Source organism: Pristiophorus japonicus, chromosome 7, assembly GCF_044704955.1.
Source record: "Pristiophorus japonicus isolate sPriJap1 chromosome 7, sPriJap1.hap1, whole genome shotgun sequence".
Lineage (NCBI taxonomy): Eukaryota > Metazoa > Chordata > Chondrichthyes > Pristiophoridae > Pristiophorus > Pristiophorus japonicus.
Window position 1 is genome coordinate 69,229,174 of NC_091983.1, and position 19,750 is coordinate 69,248,923.

The window sequence follows — 19,750 nt, forward strand, 5'->3', positions numbered from 1 at the left end:
GAAGTACTGAAAGAGTTTATTAACACTATGGCTTGTGTCAATAGCTATGCTTTAATTCATGTCTCTCTTTGCCCTCCTGATTAAACTTTTAGCATGTTTCTGCATGCTCCTGTATTTGGTCCTCTTCTGCCGACAAGATTTGTAAAGTTTGTTCTTCCTCATTATTTAACTTCTGATTAATTTGTTCTTTAATTTAGGATCCTGCTTATAGCTTTAGTTTTAATCCCCTCTATCTATCGAATATATTTACACATGCAATATACAGGATCTGGAATTTGTGGCACCCTCAACAGAACAGCAACCAATTAAAAATGAAGCTCAACAGACTCTGGATTTCAGAAATACCGAGACTATGGGGTCCGATATATATAAATTTAAAATGGCTAACTTCAAAGAAATGAAGGGACAGTTTAAACAAATAAGCAAGGTGAGAAAGTAAGCTATGAGAAGGATGCAAAGTGGCTGCAATGGGATATAGACAGGCTAAGTGAATTGGCAAGAAGGTTGCAGATGGAGTATAATGTGGGGAAATGTGAAATTATCTACTTTGGTAGGAAGAATACAAAAGAGTGACTAGTAAATGTTGGTATGCAGAGGGATTTGGAAGTCCTTGTACACGATCACAGAAAGTTAACATGCAGGTACAGCAAGCAATTAGGAAGGCAAATGGTATGTTATCCTTTAGTGCAAGGGGATTGGAGTACAAGAGTAAAAAGGTCTTGCTTCAATTATATAGGGTCTTGGTGAGACCACACCTAGAGTACTGGGTGAAATTCAGGGTCCGAATAAGGCCCGTTACCAACGGCGGTCATGCGGCGGAATAGATTGGCCGCCATGTTACATTCGATGGGCCGCCCTGACCCAAATTTAGCTCGCCGATTTTTCGGCCTGTCCCCACTTCCGCCCTGCTGCTGCCAACCAACGCAAGCACATCATCAAGACGCGCACCCCAGCACACTCGAACCCAAATTCACCTAAAAAAATTGTCGATCCGCTGCGTGATGCCCCCGATAGCTTTCTCTGTCGGTGCACCTTCGGCCCGGCAGCACAGCGGCTCTTCAAGGGGAGGGCCCACTGCCGCGGCCGCCATCTTTTTATTTTTGCCAGACAACTTCCCGATCGGCCGGCCAATTATCGCCCCGGGTTCAGCCGGACTGCCAAAGGCAGCCTGGCACGCCCTCTTGGGTGCCAGGCCGCTAGCCTGGCTGAAACCCTCCCTGGTGGCCCAGTGACCGAAGCTAAAAAATCCCCGATTCTCTCCCCTTTAACGGAGGGGAGAGAGCGTGGTGACGCACCCGCGCAGACATCACCACCATTCCGCCGCCCCACCAGGACTGACCGCCACACTTCCGCCCCCAATAGGACCAACTTCCGGTCCGACGTCAAAAAAAGTTAGTGCCGAAAATCAATCCAAAGGCCGCCTCATCGCTCCCGGCGGAAAAAAACGGTAAAAAATCATTGGTGCGCCAGCTTCCTGGCGTGGCTGAATTTTGCCCACTTGGTCTCCTTACTTGTTCACTGATTAATTCTTGGGATGAGAGGGCTTTTCTACGAAGAGAGATTGAGTAGAATGGGCCTAAATTCTCTGGAGTATAGCACAATGAGAGGTGATCGCATTGAAACGTATAAAATTCTTCAGAGGGCTTGACAGGGTAGATGCTGAGAGGTTATTTCCCCTGGCTGGAGAGTCTAGAACAAGGCGTCATAGTCTAAGGATAAGGGATCGGCCATTTAGGACTGAGATGAGGAGAAATGTCTTCACCCAGAGGGCTGTGAATTTTTGGAATTCTCTACCACAGAGAGCTGTGGATGCTCAGTCGTTGAGTAAATTCAAGAATGAGATTGATAGATTGTGAACACCAAGAAGTCAAGGAATATGGGGGATAGGGTGGGAGAGTGGAGGTGAGGTAGATGATCAGCCATGATCTTATTGAATGGTAGAACAGGCTCGAGGGGCCATATGGCCTTCTCCTGCTCCCATTTCTTAGGTTAATTGATTGGTTGTTCAGCAGCACTTCAGTCGAAGACAAGTGGAACATTTTTTATGCTACAGGTTCAGTCGTTAATACATAATGAGGTAGAGCTTATGCTTTGGGCACAATTGGCACCCTGGATGCAAATTGCACTCAAAATTGCACAGGTTTTCAAAATGAAGTTATGGTTCAGGTTTTCGCTCAAACTCATTTGCATAACCACAAACGTAAAATCTCCATGAACCACTGCAATTGGGCAGCGTTTCAGAACAGAACTGCTTTTTTTTTTCCTTGCATGAAAAATATTCCTCGAAATATTTAAGAATTTGTTTTTTCCCCCTTTCCATGAAAATGTATTCCTTGATGTATTTAAGAGTGGTAACCTACTGCAGTTTTATTAATATAGCTGAAAATGGGTTTATCCCCCAAAATACGCATTTTAATAAGTGTCTAGTTGACCACCTGCGAGTAAGCCGATTTTAAATAACTGAAAATGACTTTTAAAAAGCTATACAGAACCATTGGTTGTTTCTTCTTTTTAGGCAGTTCCCTGGAGTTGAGAATGACTTGCTTCCACATTAAAATGAGTTCGAAGGCACTACTTAGTTTAGTAAATTAAATATTTAAAATCTTTAAAAGGTGCCTATTTGTGCCCTTGTGCCTAAAAAAAGCTTCATTTAGAGAGCCTCCTTGAAGTCCCACAAACAGGCACAATTAGCAGAAACACATCATGGAAATTAATTTGATCTGGGGAAGTGGCCAGTTTGTGGGTGGGGCCAGCTTCAAGCTCGATGTTTTTTCAACCAGCGGAAACTCGATTTGCACTGAACGTAATTTGCTCTTGAAATTCCTTGATCTTCTGCGCTGGTTTGGCCAATTTCGGGCGAATTGCAAACTCTAACCCCTCCGATCAGATCTACCCAATTGCTGCAATTCCCAGAGTTGAAGTCATGTAATTTCAACTGTGATGGAGCACTACAGATCTCAACCTTCTTCATTTAATTTCTACAAAAAAGAACAAAAGCCACCTTCATTATACAGCAAAAGCAAAGTCTCCCAAAAGCTCAGCAAGTAAATGAATCATAGTTTGAATGTTTCTTTTCTGTATCTTTGAAGCCTTTTTCTCCCCACATTTTAATCGAGCTCAATTACTTTTTTTTTAATTTGAGACACTTTCTTTGATCATGGTATGTTACAGATTAAATAGCACTTGAAAAGGCTCCTCAGTTTTTCATCTCTAATTCTTCACAAAAGTAGCCCTGGCAATAGCCTCCAATAATCAACAGGAATACATTTACAGGGTACAATGTTTTTTGTCTCCAAACAATGGTGATGTTTTCAAATACCAGTGGGCACAAGCCTAAAGATTAGGAGCAAGAAGGAATATCTGGCATATTTTTTTCATCCAAAAGTTTATCAACCCAAAGGGTTGTGACTTAAGCTACCGGGGAAGGTCAAGTGTACAAAATAAATAGGTTCAACTGCTTACGATCTCAAATTATTTGGTGCAAAATACTTCTGTACTACATACCTAAACTTGTCATAGCGTAAACTCACATTTCTCCCCCCACCACAGTGAGAGCGTAATCACAGTGTAAAAAGATTACATAGGCAATATCCATTATAAATGTGAACACATGAATAGATGATATAGAATTGTTAAAAATAAATACAAAATACATGATCCAATTATCCCTATTTCACCTTAAGACTACACTTAGTCTTGACTCTCCATTTGCAGCACCACAGGAGATCTTCTAGTTGCTCACTAAAAGAACAGAGTCAATCAACAAGACTATTACTAGGATGCATTTCAAGGGCATTTTACTAGAACTGAAAATACTAGGCATCATGAGGTGTCCAAAATTGGAAAATTCTGTGAAATTCTGAATATGTAACCTTCAATAGTACATTGATAATATTGGGAGGATTCAGCAGGAGCAACGAGAATGATGGCTCAAAGAATTTAATCAGCGAGCAGCTGAGTCATAAAGTCCCGGGAAGATCCTAAAGTCAATCTCTGGTCTGTTCCAAGTTAATTGATCTCAGCCAGAGCAGCAGTCATAGCAATACAAGTGGCCTCCCTCTCCTCCCCACCCCCCCACACACACTCCTCCAAGCTTAGAGGAGGAGAACATTGATCCAATTTCTAGTTGCTATCCAGCAACCCTTGCTGGAGGACACGCGGGTTGATATTGGATGAAGAAACCTGTCTATACATGCTGTCGGGGCTTACATAGGAATAATGGCAACTTGGATGAGGTGTTGGAAGATGTTGAAGGCACTAAACTCAATAAGGAAACCACATTTCAGAGAGGGGAAGACTGCAGAGCTGGAGAAAAAGGATGGTTCTTAGGCTTTGAATTTGAAGTTGTGACTAGAGGCTAACAGAACTAAACTTGTTTCACGGGAGAATAAAAATAGACCAAAAATCATGATCCGGGTTGTAAAATATAAGAGGAAAGATTATATATGCAAGCAAACCATTTAATTTAGGCCATAAGCACAAAACTAAAATAACAAAAGTTAAAAAATATAAAGCTTCAAACAAGACGAGATTAGAAGCACAAACATAAAAGGAAATATTAAGGTTTCAGGTATAACTTAACTTTTTTTTCATTTCTCCAGAGGCAGCCTGACCTGCTGAGTGTTTCCAGCATTTTGCATTTGTTTCAGATTTCTAGCATCTGCGTGTATTTGTTTCTTGAGATAGGGATATACTGCATTCACAGAGTAATGTAATAGAGTGAATACTGGATAATGCTATGTTAACAGCTTAAAAAAAACAACTGGATTTCAGGTTAGTATGATCAATAGATGAAGATAATAAAATGCTGTGTGGAACATAATGTTTCCCAATGTGCTAGGATTATGTAAAATCTCACGTCAAAGAACAAATTGATCTCGTCTTATAGTGTAAGATTAGAAGGGCATTTTGCAGATTGCTTGATTTACCTTTCGTGGGGCAGGGAAATCTTTGTAGTACCTGTACCTTTCCTCTGGCAATTAAATGTGTTGGATAAATTACCTGGTCTGTGAAAGAAATGGGTTCAAAGGCCAGATAACCTTTCCTTATTCCATGATTTCTTACGTACTTAACCTGCCTCCAGAATTTTGCACAATAACTTTATTTTCCATATAAAATAGGCCAACCGTCCTCATTTAAACAGTTCCCCGTCCCAGGAAGATACAGTAAAACTACTGGCATAGTGGCTGTCAGGAATGGATGTGTAGTTGTAGAAAATATTATGAGGCTGTGTGAAAGGAGTTAAGCAATATTGAACATTTATTTAATTACCAAAACCTATAAATTAAATTCTAGAGCAGTTTCAAAAATTATCAGTGTTGCCAATAATTACCATAAGCTGTCTTTTATTTCTATTACCCATGTGAACATACAGGCAAAATGTTGCTACACTGCAGATTGGAAGGTAATGCTATAGCAAAATTGAACACATTTACACCATCAGCATTTTGCTCACTAGCTGATGGTACAGTTAAGAACTAGTCTTAGCCCTTTAAAAAAAAATCATAAGGCAACAAATATCTGTGGGAAATGTGCCCAAAAATGAAGTGAACTTGTCTGGCAAAATACAATCCAATAGAGGTCAGTTTTGTTTTAAACAACTTGCATTTATATAGCACCTTTAACATAGTAAAATGTCCCAATGTGCTTCACAAGAGTGTTAGAAGACAAAACAAATAAATTTGACACCGAACCACAGAAGAAATTACAGCAGATGACCAAAAGCCTGGTCAAAGAGGTAGGTTTTAGGGAGCATCCCAAAGGAAGGAGAGGTAGAGGGCTTTAGGGAGAGAGTTCCAGAGTTGGGGCCTTGGCAGCTGAAGGCACAGCCACCAATGGGTGAGCAATTATAATTAGGGACATGCAAGAGGGCAGAATTAGAGGAGCACAGATATCTCGGGGGGGGGGGGGTGGGGGTGGGGGTGGGGGTGGTTGTGAGGCTGAAGGAGATTACAGAGATAGGGAGGGGTAAGGCCATGGAGGGATTTGTAAACAAGGATGAAAGTTTTGAAATCGAGGCGTTGCTTAACCAGGAGCCAATGTAGGTCAGCTCGGACAGGGGTGATAGGTGATCGTGACTTGGTGCGAGTTAGAGCATGAACTGCCGAGTTTTGGATGACCTCAAGTTTACGTAAGGTAGAATGAGGCAGGCCAACCAGGAGTGCATTGGTGTACTCAAGTCTAAAGGTAACAAAGGCACAGATGAGAGTTTCAGCAGTAGATGAGCTGAGGCAGGGATGGAGATGGGCAGTGTTATGGAGGTGGAAACAGGCGGTTTTAGTTTTGCCATGGGTGTGTGGCCGGACACATTTTTCAGGGTCAAATATGACACGTAAGTTGCGAACGGTCTGGTTCAACCTCAGATATATGCTAGGGAGAAGGATGGTGTCGGTGGCTAGGGAATGCAGTTTGTGGCGGAGACCAAAGACAATGGCTTCAGTCTTCCCAATATTTAATTGGAGAAGATTTCTGCTCATCCAGAACAGGATGTTGGACAAGCAGTCTGACAATGTAGAGACCATGGAGGGGTTACGAGAACTGGTAGTGAGATAGAGCTGGGTGTCATCAACGTACATGTGGAAACTGATACCGTGCTTTCGGATAATGTCGCCAAGGGGCAGCATATAGATGACAAATAGGAGGAGGCCAAGGATAGATCCTTGGGAGACATCAGAGGCAACGATGCAGGAGTGGGAAGAGAAGCCATTTCAGGTGATTTTCTGACTACGATTAGATAGATAAGAATGGAACCAGGAGAGTGCAGTCCCACCCAGCTGGACGGTGCAGGAAGCGTGTTGGAGGAGGATGGAGTGGTCAACCATGTCAAAGGCTTCAGACAGGTCGAGAAGGACGAGGAGGGATAGTTTACATTCATCACAGTCACAAAGGATGTCATTTGTGACTTTGACGAGAGCCATTTTGGTACTGTGACAGGGGCAGAAACCAGTTTGAAGGTATTCAACCATGGAGTTCCGGGAAAGATGGGCATGGATTTGGGAGGCGACATGTTCAAGGACTTTGGAGAGGAAAGGGAGGTTGGAGATGGGGCAGTATCTTGCAAGCAGAGTGGGGTCAAGGGTTAGTTTCTTGAGGAGAGAGGTGATCACAGCAGATTTGAAGGAGAGGGGGACAGTACCCGAGGAGAGAGAACTGTTAACAATGTCAGCTAACATGGGAGCCAGGAAAGAAAGTTGGGTGGTCAGCTATCTAGTGGGAATAGGGTCAAGGGAGCAGGAAGTGGGTCTCATGGACAAGATGAGCATGGAGAAATCAAAAGGGGAGATTAGAGAGAAACTAGAGAGAGATGCGTGTTCAGGGCTAGGGGAAACCTCGGAGGAAGTTTGGCCTAGGGGAAGGGAAGTGGCAGAAGTAACTGATCGGATGATCTCAATCTTTGAGACAAGGAAGTCCATGAGCTCCTCGCACTTGTTGGGAGGTGAGTGCGGTTGAGACAGGGTCTAACGTGTCATATACTTATCTCAGAACTGTGGCAACAAGATCGGGTCAGAGGCTAGGTATTCTGCAGAGAGTGTCTCATCCCAAAGCCTTTCCACCATCCACAAGGCACAAGTCAGGAGTGTGATGTAATACTCTTCACTTGCCTGGATGAGTGTAGTTCCAGTAACACTCAAGCAGCTCGACACCATCCAGGACAAAGCAGCCTACCCGATTGTTGAAGGTGGTGGATGGGGTGCCATTCACTTCCTGCACCATCGGCGCACCGTGGCTGCAGTGTGTACCATCTATAAGATGCACTGCAGCAACTTGCCAAGGCTTCTTCGGCAGCACCTCCCACCACCTAGAAGGACAAGTTCCCATCCAAATTACACACCATCTTGACTTGGAAATATATCGCCGTTCCTTCATCGTCGCTGGGTCAATGCCTGGAACTCCCTCCCTAACAGCACTGTGGGAATTCCTTCACCACACAGACTGCAGCGGCTTAAGAATGCAGCTCACCACCACCTTCGCAAGGGCAATTAAGGATGAGCAACAAATGCTGGCCTTGCCAGTGATGCCCATATCCCAGAACGAATAAAAAAAATGATCTCAATAATGTATATTGGTAAATCCAATCACTCCATCACATTTCCTGAAATCAAATATGTAACCCAAAACTTCTTCCAGTATAAACATTGAATGTAGCAAACACTGCAGTCTTCCACAACAACATTATCTACATTAAATTCAGTCAGGTATATTCCCAACAGAACATCCTACTTCTCAGTGCTGTCCAAGGAAACAATACACCCATATACCAGCTAATGGGTTGTGGTTGACACCAATTGGCAAGTCAACAAATAAGATATTGCACCTCTAAAGTTATTATCTTCTCTGATTTTTTTTTTGTCCCAACTTGTGTAAAGACACAGATACATAAAATAATAAAGTTACTGGTCCGATAATGTATTTACTCTAGAGTCATTATTCAGGTCAAGCTTGAAAACATTACTCAACACTGTACATGCAAACAATTACAATAGCTAACAATTCAGATGTTTGAATTAGCTTATCAGGCAACATGGGAAAAAAAATGCACAAGAAGCCATGGGATAAGACTTGCATCTCATGAATTGGCAATAAACAGTTATGGTCAACATCAAGAATGAGTTATCGATCATATTCCACTATTTTGAATTGTGCATTTTTTTTTAAACTAGGAGTTGGGTAAATAAATAAATAGTAAAAGTACATTTAAGTTTAAACAGGATCTAATTTCACACAGTTTGCAAAGCAGTTCCAGTGATGTCACCATCAATGTTGCCTCTTTTTCTTTAAGTGGCTGTGCGGCCCATTCAAATTTACATGCATGCGTGGTTTATCCCATATAAAAGCCGGTGAGCGGCATGCGTGGGACCTCTAGACCGCTGTGCGGCCGCACGGGTACATTGGTCACTGTAAATCTCCCCTTTGATCTCAATTGGGATTTTATCTCCATGGAGATATTATTACATGTCTCATCATAGGCAGTCCCTCGAAATCGAGGAAGACTTGCTTCCACTCTAAAAGTGAGTTCTTGGGTGACTGAACAGTCCAATACAGGAACCACAATCTCTGTCACAGGTGGAACAGACAGTTGTTGAAGGAAAGGGTGGATGGGACTGGTTTGCTGCACGCTCCTTCCGCTGCCTGTGCCTGTTTTCTGCATGCTCTCGGCAATGAGACTCTAGGTGCTCAGCGCCCTCCCGGATGCACCTCCTCCACCTAGGGCAATCTTTGGCTGGGGACTCCCAGGTGTCGGTGGGGATGTTGCATTTTATCAAGGAGGCTTTGAGGGTGTCCTTGAAACATTTCCTCTGCCCATCTTGGGCTCGCTTGCCATGTAGGAGTTCAGAGTAGAGCACTTGCTTTGGGAGTCTTGTGTCAGGCATGCGAACAATGTGACCCGCCCAATGGAGCTGGTCAAGTGTGGTCAGTGCTTCGATGTTGGGGATGTTGGCGTGATCGAGGACGCTAACGTTGGTGCGTCTGTCCTCCCAGGGGATTTGCAGGATCTTGCAGAGACATCGTTGGTGATATTTCTCCAGCAACAGTAAGTGTCCTCGACTCCATCCCGCAATATGCTACCCGCCATCATCTCAACAAAACCTCAGCCCTGCACGAGGTAGAAAAGGCCATCCATCAGCTCAAGAACAAGACAATGGGAGCGGATGGAATCCCCACTGAGGCACTAAAGTATGGCGGAGAGGCACTATTGGCACGAATGCATGACCTCATCTCTCTCATCTGGAAGGAGGAGAGCTTGCCAGATCGCAGAGATGCAGTAATCGTGACCATCTTTAAAAAAGGGGACAAGTTCGACTGCGGCAACTACAGAGGAATCTTGTCAGAGAGTGGAGAGCACCAGTTCCAACTGTCACAGGACGGGAGAGTGGAGAGCACCAGTTCCAACTGTCACAGGACGGGAGAGTGGAGAGCACCAGTTCAAACTGTCACAGGATGGGAGAGTGGAGAGCACCAGTTCCAACTGTCACAGGACGGGAGAGTGGAGAGCACCAGTTCCAACTGTCACAGGACGGGAGAGTGGAGAGCACCAGTTCCAACTGTCACAGGACGGGAGAGTGGAGAGCACCAGTTCAAACTGTCACAGGACGGGAGAGTGGAGAGCACCAGTTCCAACTGTCACAGGACGGGAGAGTGGAGAGCACCAGTTCAAACTGTCACAGGACAGGAGAGTGGAGAGCACCAGTTCAAACCGTCACAGGGCGGGAGAGTGGAGAGCACCAGTTCCAACTGTCACAGGACGGGAGAGTAGAGTGCACCAGTTCAAACTGTCACAGGACGGGAGAGTGGAGAGCACCAGTTCAAACTGTCACAGGGGCATCCAGTCGTGCCCCGGTAACTGCCCCCAAAGGAAGTGGAGTGTGGGAAACTGCACTCCGCTTCCATTGAGGGGGTGGTAAGGCCAATTCTGCGGCAGGGGCAGGACTTCCTCGCTGGGGGCTAAAATTCCCTGCCCCAGAAGGTTACCGCCCCCAAGATGGGAGCCTGTGCGGGGAGGTAGAGGGAAGTTGAGGGGAGACAGGGGCAGGGGATGGAGGGGAGAGTGGTGGAGGTGGGGGGCGGAGAAACCCAGGGCGGGGGACAGGAGAACCACATTGCAGCGGAGGTCTGGGAGGGCGAAGTGTGTTGGCGGGGCGGGCCTGGGGTCTCTGTGCCTCAGTGCGGAGTGTTCAGAGTGGAGTGGACGGGTTGACTGTGCAGATGGCGGTTGGTGTATGTGGTGTGATTGGCGTCGCGGGAGCGTGGCTCTGGGGTGGCTGGGGGCTCGACATCTGGGAGTGTTCAGCATTTGGGAAGGATTCTGACGGGACGGGGCGGGTTGGGTGCGGGGGGGGGGGGGGAGTATTCCCGGTGTTGGGTGGGTCCGGAGCCGGGGGGGTGGGGGGGTCACACTCTTGGGATGGGGGGTGGGCTGTTTGGGGCTGGGATTGGGAGAGTCTTCTTCACTCGGGGAGTTGTTGGCCTTTGGGGCTCCCTGCCGCGGAGAGTTGTTGATGCCAGTTCATTGGATGTGTTCGGGAGGGAGTTGGATGTGGGCCTTGCGGCTGGGAGTGTCGGGGGGTGTGGAGGGGGCGTGGGGGGAGGTGCTGGGGTGGGTGATCAGCCATGATCTTGTTGAATGGCGGTGCAGGCTCGAAGGGCCGAATGGCCGACTCCTGCACCTATTTTCTATGTTTCTGTTATCAGCCACGAGGAAAGTCGTCGCTAGAATCCTCCTCCCTGTGGCTGAGGAGCTCCTCCTGGAGTCACAGTGCGGATTTCGTCCACTACGGGGTACAACGGACATGATTTTTACGGCGCGACAGCTGCAAGAAAAATGCAGGGAACAGCACCAACCCTTGAACATGATCTTCTTTGACCTTACAAAGGCCTTTGATACAGTCAACCGCAAGGGACTATGGAGCGTCCTCCACCGTTTCGGCTGCCCCCAAAAGTTTGTCACCATCCTCCGCCTGCTCCACGATGACATGCAAGCCGTGCTTCTGACCAACGGATCCATCACAGACCCAATCCACGTCCAGACCAGGATTAAGCAGAGCTGCGTCATCGTGCCAGCCCTCTTCTCTATTACATGTAGTATGATGATTGCTACGCAATGAGTGTTTTCAACTAAACAAACAAAGCTCTCCAGGTTCATTTTAAATCCACAATGACAACACCAGCAACTTGTATTTATATGAGATTGGTGACAGATTTAAGGTCCTGATCCTGGAACACTCTTTTCCTCAGGCGGTCAAAGGCTGCATGGCGCACTAGAGGCGGTGCTGAATCCCGTCGTCGATGGCTGCCTTTGCCGATAATAGGCTCCCAAGATATGGAAAGTAGTCCTCGTAGTCCAGGGCCACACCGTGGATCTTGATGACTGGGGGGGCAGTGTTGTGTGGCGGGGACAGGCTGGTGGAGGACCTCGGTCTTACAGATGTTTAGTGTAAGGCAAACACTTTTGTACGCCTCAGTGAAGATGTTGACTATGACTTGGGAGTTCAATCTCTGAATGTGCGCAGACACGTGCGCGTCCGCGCACTGTAGCTCGACAACAGAGGTTGGACTGTAGTGATACCCACCCTCCTGTATGGCTCAGAGACGTGGACCATATATAGCAGACACCAAAAATCGCTGGAGAAATACCACCAACAATGTCTCCGCAAGATCCCGCAAATCCCCTGGGAGGACAGACACACCAATGTTAGCGTCCTTGACCAGGCCAACATCCCCAGTATCGAGGCACTGACCACACGCGACCAGCTCTGCTGGGCGGGCCACATTGTTCGAATGCCTGACACAAGACTCCCAAAGCAAGCGCTCTACTCTGAACTCCTACACGGCAGGCGGGCCCAAGGTGGGCAGAGGAAACGTTTCAAGGACACCCTCAAAGCCTCCTTGATAAAGTGCAGCATCCCCACCGACACCTGGGAGTCCCTGGCCAAAGACTGCCCGAGGTGGAGGAAGTGCATCCAGGAGGGCGCTGAGTACCCTCGAGTTTCATCGCCGTGTGCATGCAGAAGCCAAGCACAGGCAGAAGGAGTGTGCGGCAAACCAGTCCCAACCACCCTTTCCTTCAACAACTGTCTGTCCCACCTGTGACAGAGACGGTAATTCCCATATTGGACTGTTCAGTCACCTTAGAACTCATTTTTGGAGTGGAAGCAAGTCTTCATCGATTTCGAGGGACTGCCTATGATGATGATGATGATGATGTATTTATATAGGAACATAAGAAATAGGACCAGGAGTAGGCCATTCGGCCCCTCGAGCCTGCTCCGCCATTCAATAAGATCATGGCTGATCTGGTCACAGACTCAGCTCCACTTCCCTGCCCACTCCCCAAACGTCCGAAGGCGTTTCATAGGAGTGTTATAAAACAAAATTTGTAGGGCAGTCTTAAAAAAAAAAAGATTGGTCAAAGACACAAGTTTAAAGGGGCGTCTTAATGGAGAAGAGAGAGTTAGAGAGGGTGGTAAGGCTGGAGGAGATTATAGAGGGGCGACATCGAGTGTTTTAAAAAACAAGGATGAGATTTTTTTTTGTAAATTAAGGTGTTGCTCAACCGGGAGCCAATGTAGTGCAGCGAAACACAGGGGTGATGGTGCGAGTTAGGATAGCAGAGTTTTGGATGAGCTTAAGTTTATGGAGGGTGGAAGATTGGTGGCAAGCCAGCATTGCATTGGAATGGTCAAGTCTAGAGGTGAAAAAGGCAAAGGTAACAAATGAGTGCTCTAGCAACAGATCAGCTGAGGCAGGGGGCGGAGTCAGGCAACGTTACAGAGGTTGAAATAGGCGGTCTTAGTGGTGACGCTGATATGTGGTCAGAAGCTCACCTTGGGGTCAAATACACCAAGGTTGCAAACAGTCTGGTTCAGTCTCAGACCAGGGAGAGGGATGGAGTTGGCGGCGAGGAAACAGAGTTTGTGGCAGGGACCAAAGACAATGGCTTGGGTCTTCACAATATTTAGCTGGAGGAAATTTCTGCTCATCCAGGACTGAATGTCAGACAAGCAGTCTGACCGTTTAGAGACAGTGGAAGGGTCAAGAGAGGTGGTAGTAAGCAATGTTTCCCCTAATTTATTTTTGGGTGCGTGGCTGCATAGCCCATTGAAAAAGCCAGTCCCGGGCTGCATGGCCAGTGGTGGTGAGATAGAGATGGGTGTCGTCAGCATACATGTGGAAATGAGACCAGCATTCATAAAATTGGATATGAATGAAATCATAGATGCAGAATTAGAAGACTAAATGATCATTAGAAATGGCAGGTACGTGTGTGAGAATGATAAACCCAAGAGGCATAGCTGGGATGCAGGAAAGTCCTTTTGGATTGATGGGATGTGTCATGTATTCAACCAGCATTGTAACCCATGTATAAACTGACCTAAGTTGTACACCGTGAGAACACTGATCACTAGGTGGGAGACACTCCTAACCTGGACCTTCAGGTATAAAAGGAGAAGCTCCACCCACCTTCATCACTTGAGTGCTAAGGAATAAAGGACAGGTCACAGACTGACCTTCTCTCAAGCACAGGCCTCGTGTGCATTTATACTGTGTAGTAAGGACGTATCAATGGCGACAAGAAACTGGGATTTAAACCACGCGAGCATGGCCACTAGCAGAACAGACGAGAGGTACTGTGTTAAGGAATGGTTGGGACAGAGATTCAACATTGTTAAAGCAGCACACAGTTCTCCAGGCAGACAAGGGCAGTCAGGCATGCCCCAACATGTAGTCGAACCCAGAGGGGGAGTTCGACAGAGACAATGGCAAGCTGAACAGCGATTCACGCCATTGCAAGGGACAATGCGGCCAGTAATGGGGCCATCAACACCTGTTAATGGTGCACTCAAGGACAATAACAGGGGCAATCAGGGACGATCGACTGGCAAGGGACCTTTTGTTTCAAACCGCAACTCATGCTGGAGGCGTGGAGGCATACATTCAGCCGGAGTTTGCAGAGATGAGCAAAATACCTGCAGAAATTGACACTGGGGGAAATCGCTGGAAGCTGAAGTTCAGCGAGTTCATGTGGAGCACGTATACAGTTCATACACCAGGACGCCACCGATAATGATGAAAGTGCTCCTCAATGGCATCCCAGTATCAATGAAGTTAGACACAGGGGCCAGCCAGTCCCTGATGGGTATCAAACAGTTCGAAAAGTTGTGGGCATCCAAGGCCAGGAGTCCAAAATTATCGCCGATTGACGCACAGCTACGGACTTACACAAAGCAGATCATTCCGGTGCTAGGCAGCGCCACGGTAGTCGTGACCCACAAAGATTCGGAGAACAGGTTGCCACTCTGGATTGTCCCAGAGGACGATCTCGCGCTATTGGGGAGGAGTTGGCTTGCTGTCATGAACTGGAAATGGGGCGATGTCAATGCAATTTCCTCTGTGGAGCGAGTATCATGCTCACAGGTCCTGGACAAATTTGACTCACTATTTCAACCCGGCATTGGCACTTTCATGGGGGCCAAGGTAGTGATTCACATAAACCCGGACGCCAGGCCAGTACACCACAAGGCAAGAGCGGTGCCGTACGTGATGCGGGAAAAGATAGAAGGCGAATTGGACCACCTGTTGAGGGAAGGCATCACCTCGCCAGTCGAATTCAGTGACTGGGCGAGCCCGATTGTGCCGGTGCTCAAGGCGGATGGGTCGGTCAGTATATGTGGCGATTACATGGCCACCATCAATCGGGTGTCACTCCAAGACCAGTACCCGCTACCGAGAGCGGAGGACCTCTTAGCGACGCTATCCGGTGGCAAACTTTTTTCAAAATTGGACCTGACCTCAGCTTACATGACCCAGGAGCTGGCGAGTGAGTCGAAGAAGCTGACCACCATCACGACACACAAGGGGTTGTTTGAGTACAACAGATGTCCGTTCGGGATTCGCTCGGCCGCCGCGATCTTCCAACGAAATATGGAAAGCCTCCTCAAGTCGATTCCAGGGACGGTGGTTTTTCAGGGCGACATCCTCATTACAGGTTACGATACTGAAGAACACCTCCACAACCTGGAGGAGGTGCTACGCAGACTGGACCGGTTGGTCTGCGACTGAAAAAGGCGAAGTGCGTCTTCCTAGCTCCAGAGGTAGAATTCCTGGGAATGAGGGTAGCAGCAGACAGGATCAGCCCTACTGCATCCAAGACGGAAGCGATCCAGAGAGCACCCAGACCCCGTAACACGACGGAGCTGCGTTCGTTCCTGGGGCTCCTGAACTATTTTGGTAACTTTCTTCCCAAATTGAGCACGCTGCGAGAGCCGCTACACGTGCTCCAACGCAAAGGTCGCGAATGGGTCTGGGGAGACAGCCAGGAAAGGGCTTTTAATAGAGCACGCAATTTGTTATGTTCCAACAATCTGTTAACGCTATATGACCCATGTAAGAAACTTGTGTTAACGTGCAATGCGTCGTCCTATGGTGTCGGGTGTGTGTTGCAGCAGGTCAATGCCAGGCGACAGTTACAGCCGGTAGCTTATGCCTCCAGGAGTCTGTCCCAGGCAGAAAGGGGCTACGGGATGGTAGAAAAGGAGGCGCTCGCATGTTTATACGCGGTAAAGAAAATGCACCAGTACCTGTTTGGCAGGAAATTTGAGCTGGAGACAGATCACAAACCCCTAACGTCCCTTTTGGCCGACAACAAGGCCATAAATGCAAACGCATCGGCCCGCATACAGAGGTGGGCACTCATGTTAGCTGCCTATGACTACATAATTCGGCACAGACCGGGCACCGAAAACTGCGCCGATGCACTCAGCAGGCTCCCACTAGCCACCACTGAGCACGATGCTGAGATGGTCATGACTGTTGAAGCTTTCGAAAGCGAAGGCTCACCCGTGACAGCCCGTCAGATTAAAGTCTGGACAAATAGAGACCCGCTATTGTCTCTAGTCAAGAAATGTGTCCTGAATGGGGACTGGGCAGCCACGTACAGGGCATGCCCTGAGAAATTTAAACCATTTCACAGGCGCAGGGATGGACTCTCGATTCAGGCCGATTGCCTACTGTGGGGAAACCGCGTAGTCATGCCCCAGATGGGCAGAGAGGTGTTCATCAGAGAACTCCACAATGGGCACCCGGGCATTGTCACGATGAAGGCAATTGCCAGGTCACACGTTTGGTGGCCAGGGATAGACGCAGATCTGGAACTTTGTGCTCGCAGGTGCAACGCGTGTGCCCAGCTGGGCCATGCGCCCAGGGAAGCCCCCCTTAGCCCCTGGCCCGCCAAGCCTTGGTAACGCATCCATGTGGACTACGCAGATCCTTTCATTGGGGAAATGTTTTTGGTTGTAGTAGACGCCTACTCCAAATGGATCGAGTGTGACATTTTAAATTCAAGCACATCCTCTGCCACGGTAGAAAGTCTACGGGCAATGTTCGCCGCCCACGGTCTACCGGACATCTTGGTCAGCGACAATGGCCCGTGCTTCACAAGCACTGAATTCCAGGACTTCATGGCAGGCAATGGAATTAACCATGTTAGAACGGCACCGTTCAAGCCGGCCTCAAACAGCCAGGCAGAACGAGCAGTGCAGATAATCAAACAGGGGATGCTCAGATTCCAAGGGGGTTCCCTACAAACCCACTTATCACGCCTCCTGTTGGCCTATAGATCCCGACCACACTCGCTCACAGGGGTTCCACCCGCAGAGCTACTAATGAAAAGGACGCTCAAGACCCGATTATCCCTTATACACCCCACCATGAAAGAAATTGTCGAGAGCAGGCGCCAGTCACAATATCACTACCATGACAGGAATGCGATGTAAATGATCCTGTTTTTGTCCTCAACTACGCTGCAGGGCCCAAATGGCTCGCAGGCACTGTGGTTGCCAAAGAGGGAAATAGGATTCTGGTAGTTAAACTTACCAATGGACAAATCTGCCGCAAACATGTGCATCAAACAAAAAGGAGGTTCAGCAACCCCATAGAAGAAGCAGAGGAAGAACACGATACAGAGTTCACTCCACCACAGGTGACCGAACACCGGAACCAAAGGGAGGAGAGCCCAGTCACTGTGGGCAGTCCGGACAGGCCTGAGGCACTGCAAACAGCAGACACTCAGGCCAGCGCCCAACAACTGGAGCCCCAACTCAGGCGCTCTACAAGGGAGCGTAAACCACCAGAGAGACTCAGCCTGTGATCCCAATAAGACTTTGGGAGGGGGAGGTGATGTCATGTGTTCAACCAGCATTGTAACCTGACCTAAGTTGTATAAACTGACCTAAGTTGTACACCGTGAGAACACTGACCACTAGGTGGAAGACACTCCTAACCTGGACCTTCAGGTATAAAAGGGGAAGCTCCACCCACCTTCATCACTTGAGTGCTAAGGAATAAAGGACAGGTCACAGACTGACCTTCTCTCAAGCACGGGCCTCGTGTGCATTTATACTGTGTAGTAAGGATGTATCAGGATGCACATGGAAGACACACAGGTTAAAATAAGGCAAAAACGTGTTTGATTGAGTTGACAAAATTGAAGTTGACATATGATGTTGCAAGGTAGAAAAGCTACAGTAAAGGGAAGATTTCAGAAAACTTAATTACATGGTGAAATTTTAAATGAAGAAAATAAATGAATTAATGCAGGAAAGACTATAGTGAATTCTCATTTACAGCAAATTCTAAAAAAACGGTCTACTTTACAGTGTTAAATATATCAAGTTGATTTTGAATTTACATATGTCAGCAAAAATCCATTAACAATGCACTAAAAAAAAATCTAAATCTCCAATCAAACTTTCAATAAAGGGGGGTGGGGAGCTCACTGCACTGATGATGTTTGCTCCAATACAACAGCTGGAACCTACAATGCACCATAAACTTAATCTAACTGCCAGCATATCCGATCCCCCCCCATCCCCACCTCCCCACCTCCTCCCCCTACCCTCATGACTGAATATTTTCACTTGTAATTAAATTTCAGTGGGCAGATGGATGAAACAGGTCACACAGCAAACACAACTCCTCCTAAACTCAGATTATCACTGCACAGTGTACCCATACCTCGGCATGTTCAGTGACACCCCAAATATGAGGGAACCAGATCAGAGGAGTATAACCCAGCACATGTATGCAAGATAGTACCTATATTGCTCAAACCACCTCAGTTGCAAAGCAGTGCCGGTAGTGCTGTCGTACAGCATCATTTGCCCAAATCTTTGAGCCATCATTATTAAATTTTTTTGAACAAGGTCTTCAGACTATATTCATTTCAATGTGACAAATATCACGACTGGATACTGACACTAGAGACCAGCTTTGATCCATTCTGCTCATCTCCAGGCAACAAGAAATGCCACTGTGGCAAAATGAGATCAGTGCACTGCCATCCATCCCTCTTGGCCTTCCCCGTGTCAAGGTCTGCAGCAATGGCAATGTTCTGCAGATCAGACCAGTGCCCAGAATGAACCCCCACCGTTCGGATTTGAAACCTGGCATAATGGGCAGAAGTTAACATTTTTATTTGAACGCGCACAAGGCTCTCATAAAACTTTAGAGGCTACAATAGAGAGATGGTGCACGGAAAACCATGCGGCTATACTGGGTAACTGGCACCAAGCCATCCCTCAATCCGTGGACCGAAAGCCCTCTCCATGTACTTTCCCCGGAGTAGTTTCATCGATAGTTTCGTGCCTGCAAACCTCAAAAAGCGGATTAGTCCGGTTCTCCTGCCCACACGGCGGACTGTTAATCACTACTTTCCGTCCCATTGCAGGCTCTCTGAACTGGGGCTGGAGCAGAGAAGGGCAGGGAGAAAAGCCTTACCCGCGTCTCTTTATATTCCCCTGAAGTCTCACGTTCAAACCATCAGTGTTTTACATGTAGATCTTCGCGTCCCCCATCGATTAGTTTGCTTTTGGCTGGTTGCTAACGGTGCAGCGTTCTCTCTCTCTCCTCCCAAGCCGCCACAACAGACACTGCGCGAGCCCGGCCCACCAACCCGCCCAGCCCGCGTCCCATTGGGCGAGGCGCTCTCCGATTGACAGCCCGCCCAACCTGCGTCTCATTGGACGAGGCGCTCTCCGATTGACAGCTCGCGCGGGTCCGGGAACCCGCCCAGCTCGCATCCCATTGGACGAGGCGCTGTCTGATTGACAGCTCGCGCGGGCCCGGACACTGTAGTTCTATCGGAGCATAATTAGCAGCAGCAAGTCAAGTGAAAAACTACAAGCCAGTTCGGCTTTCGTTGCTCTGGTGGTGGGTGGTGAATCGACGTCACGATGGTTGCACCAATTTTTTTTTC

At 47.6% G+C, this 19,750-nt stretch overlaps 1 protein-coding gene across 2 annotated transcripts in view; it reads right to left on the minus strand.

The window, feature by feature from the left end:
- The window catches only part of LOC139267153 (CYFIP-related Rac1 interactor A), a 275,278-nt gene extending 255,847 nt beyond the window's left edge, over positions 1-19,431 (minus strand). For both annotated transcript variants that reach the window (XM_070885023.1, XM_070885020.1), the window contains exon 1: positions 19,273-19,431. The gene's annotated coding sequence lies outside the window, so the exon portion shown is untranslated. The remainder of the gene's footprint in view (positions 1-19,272) is intronic.
- Positions 19,432-19,750: the final 319 nt, after the last annotated feature.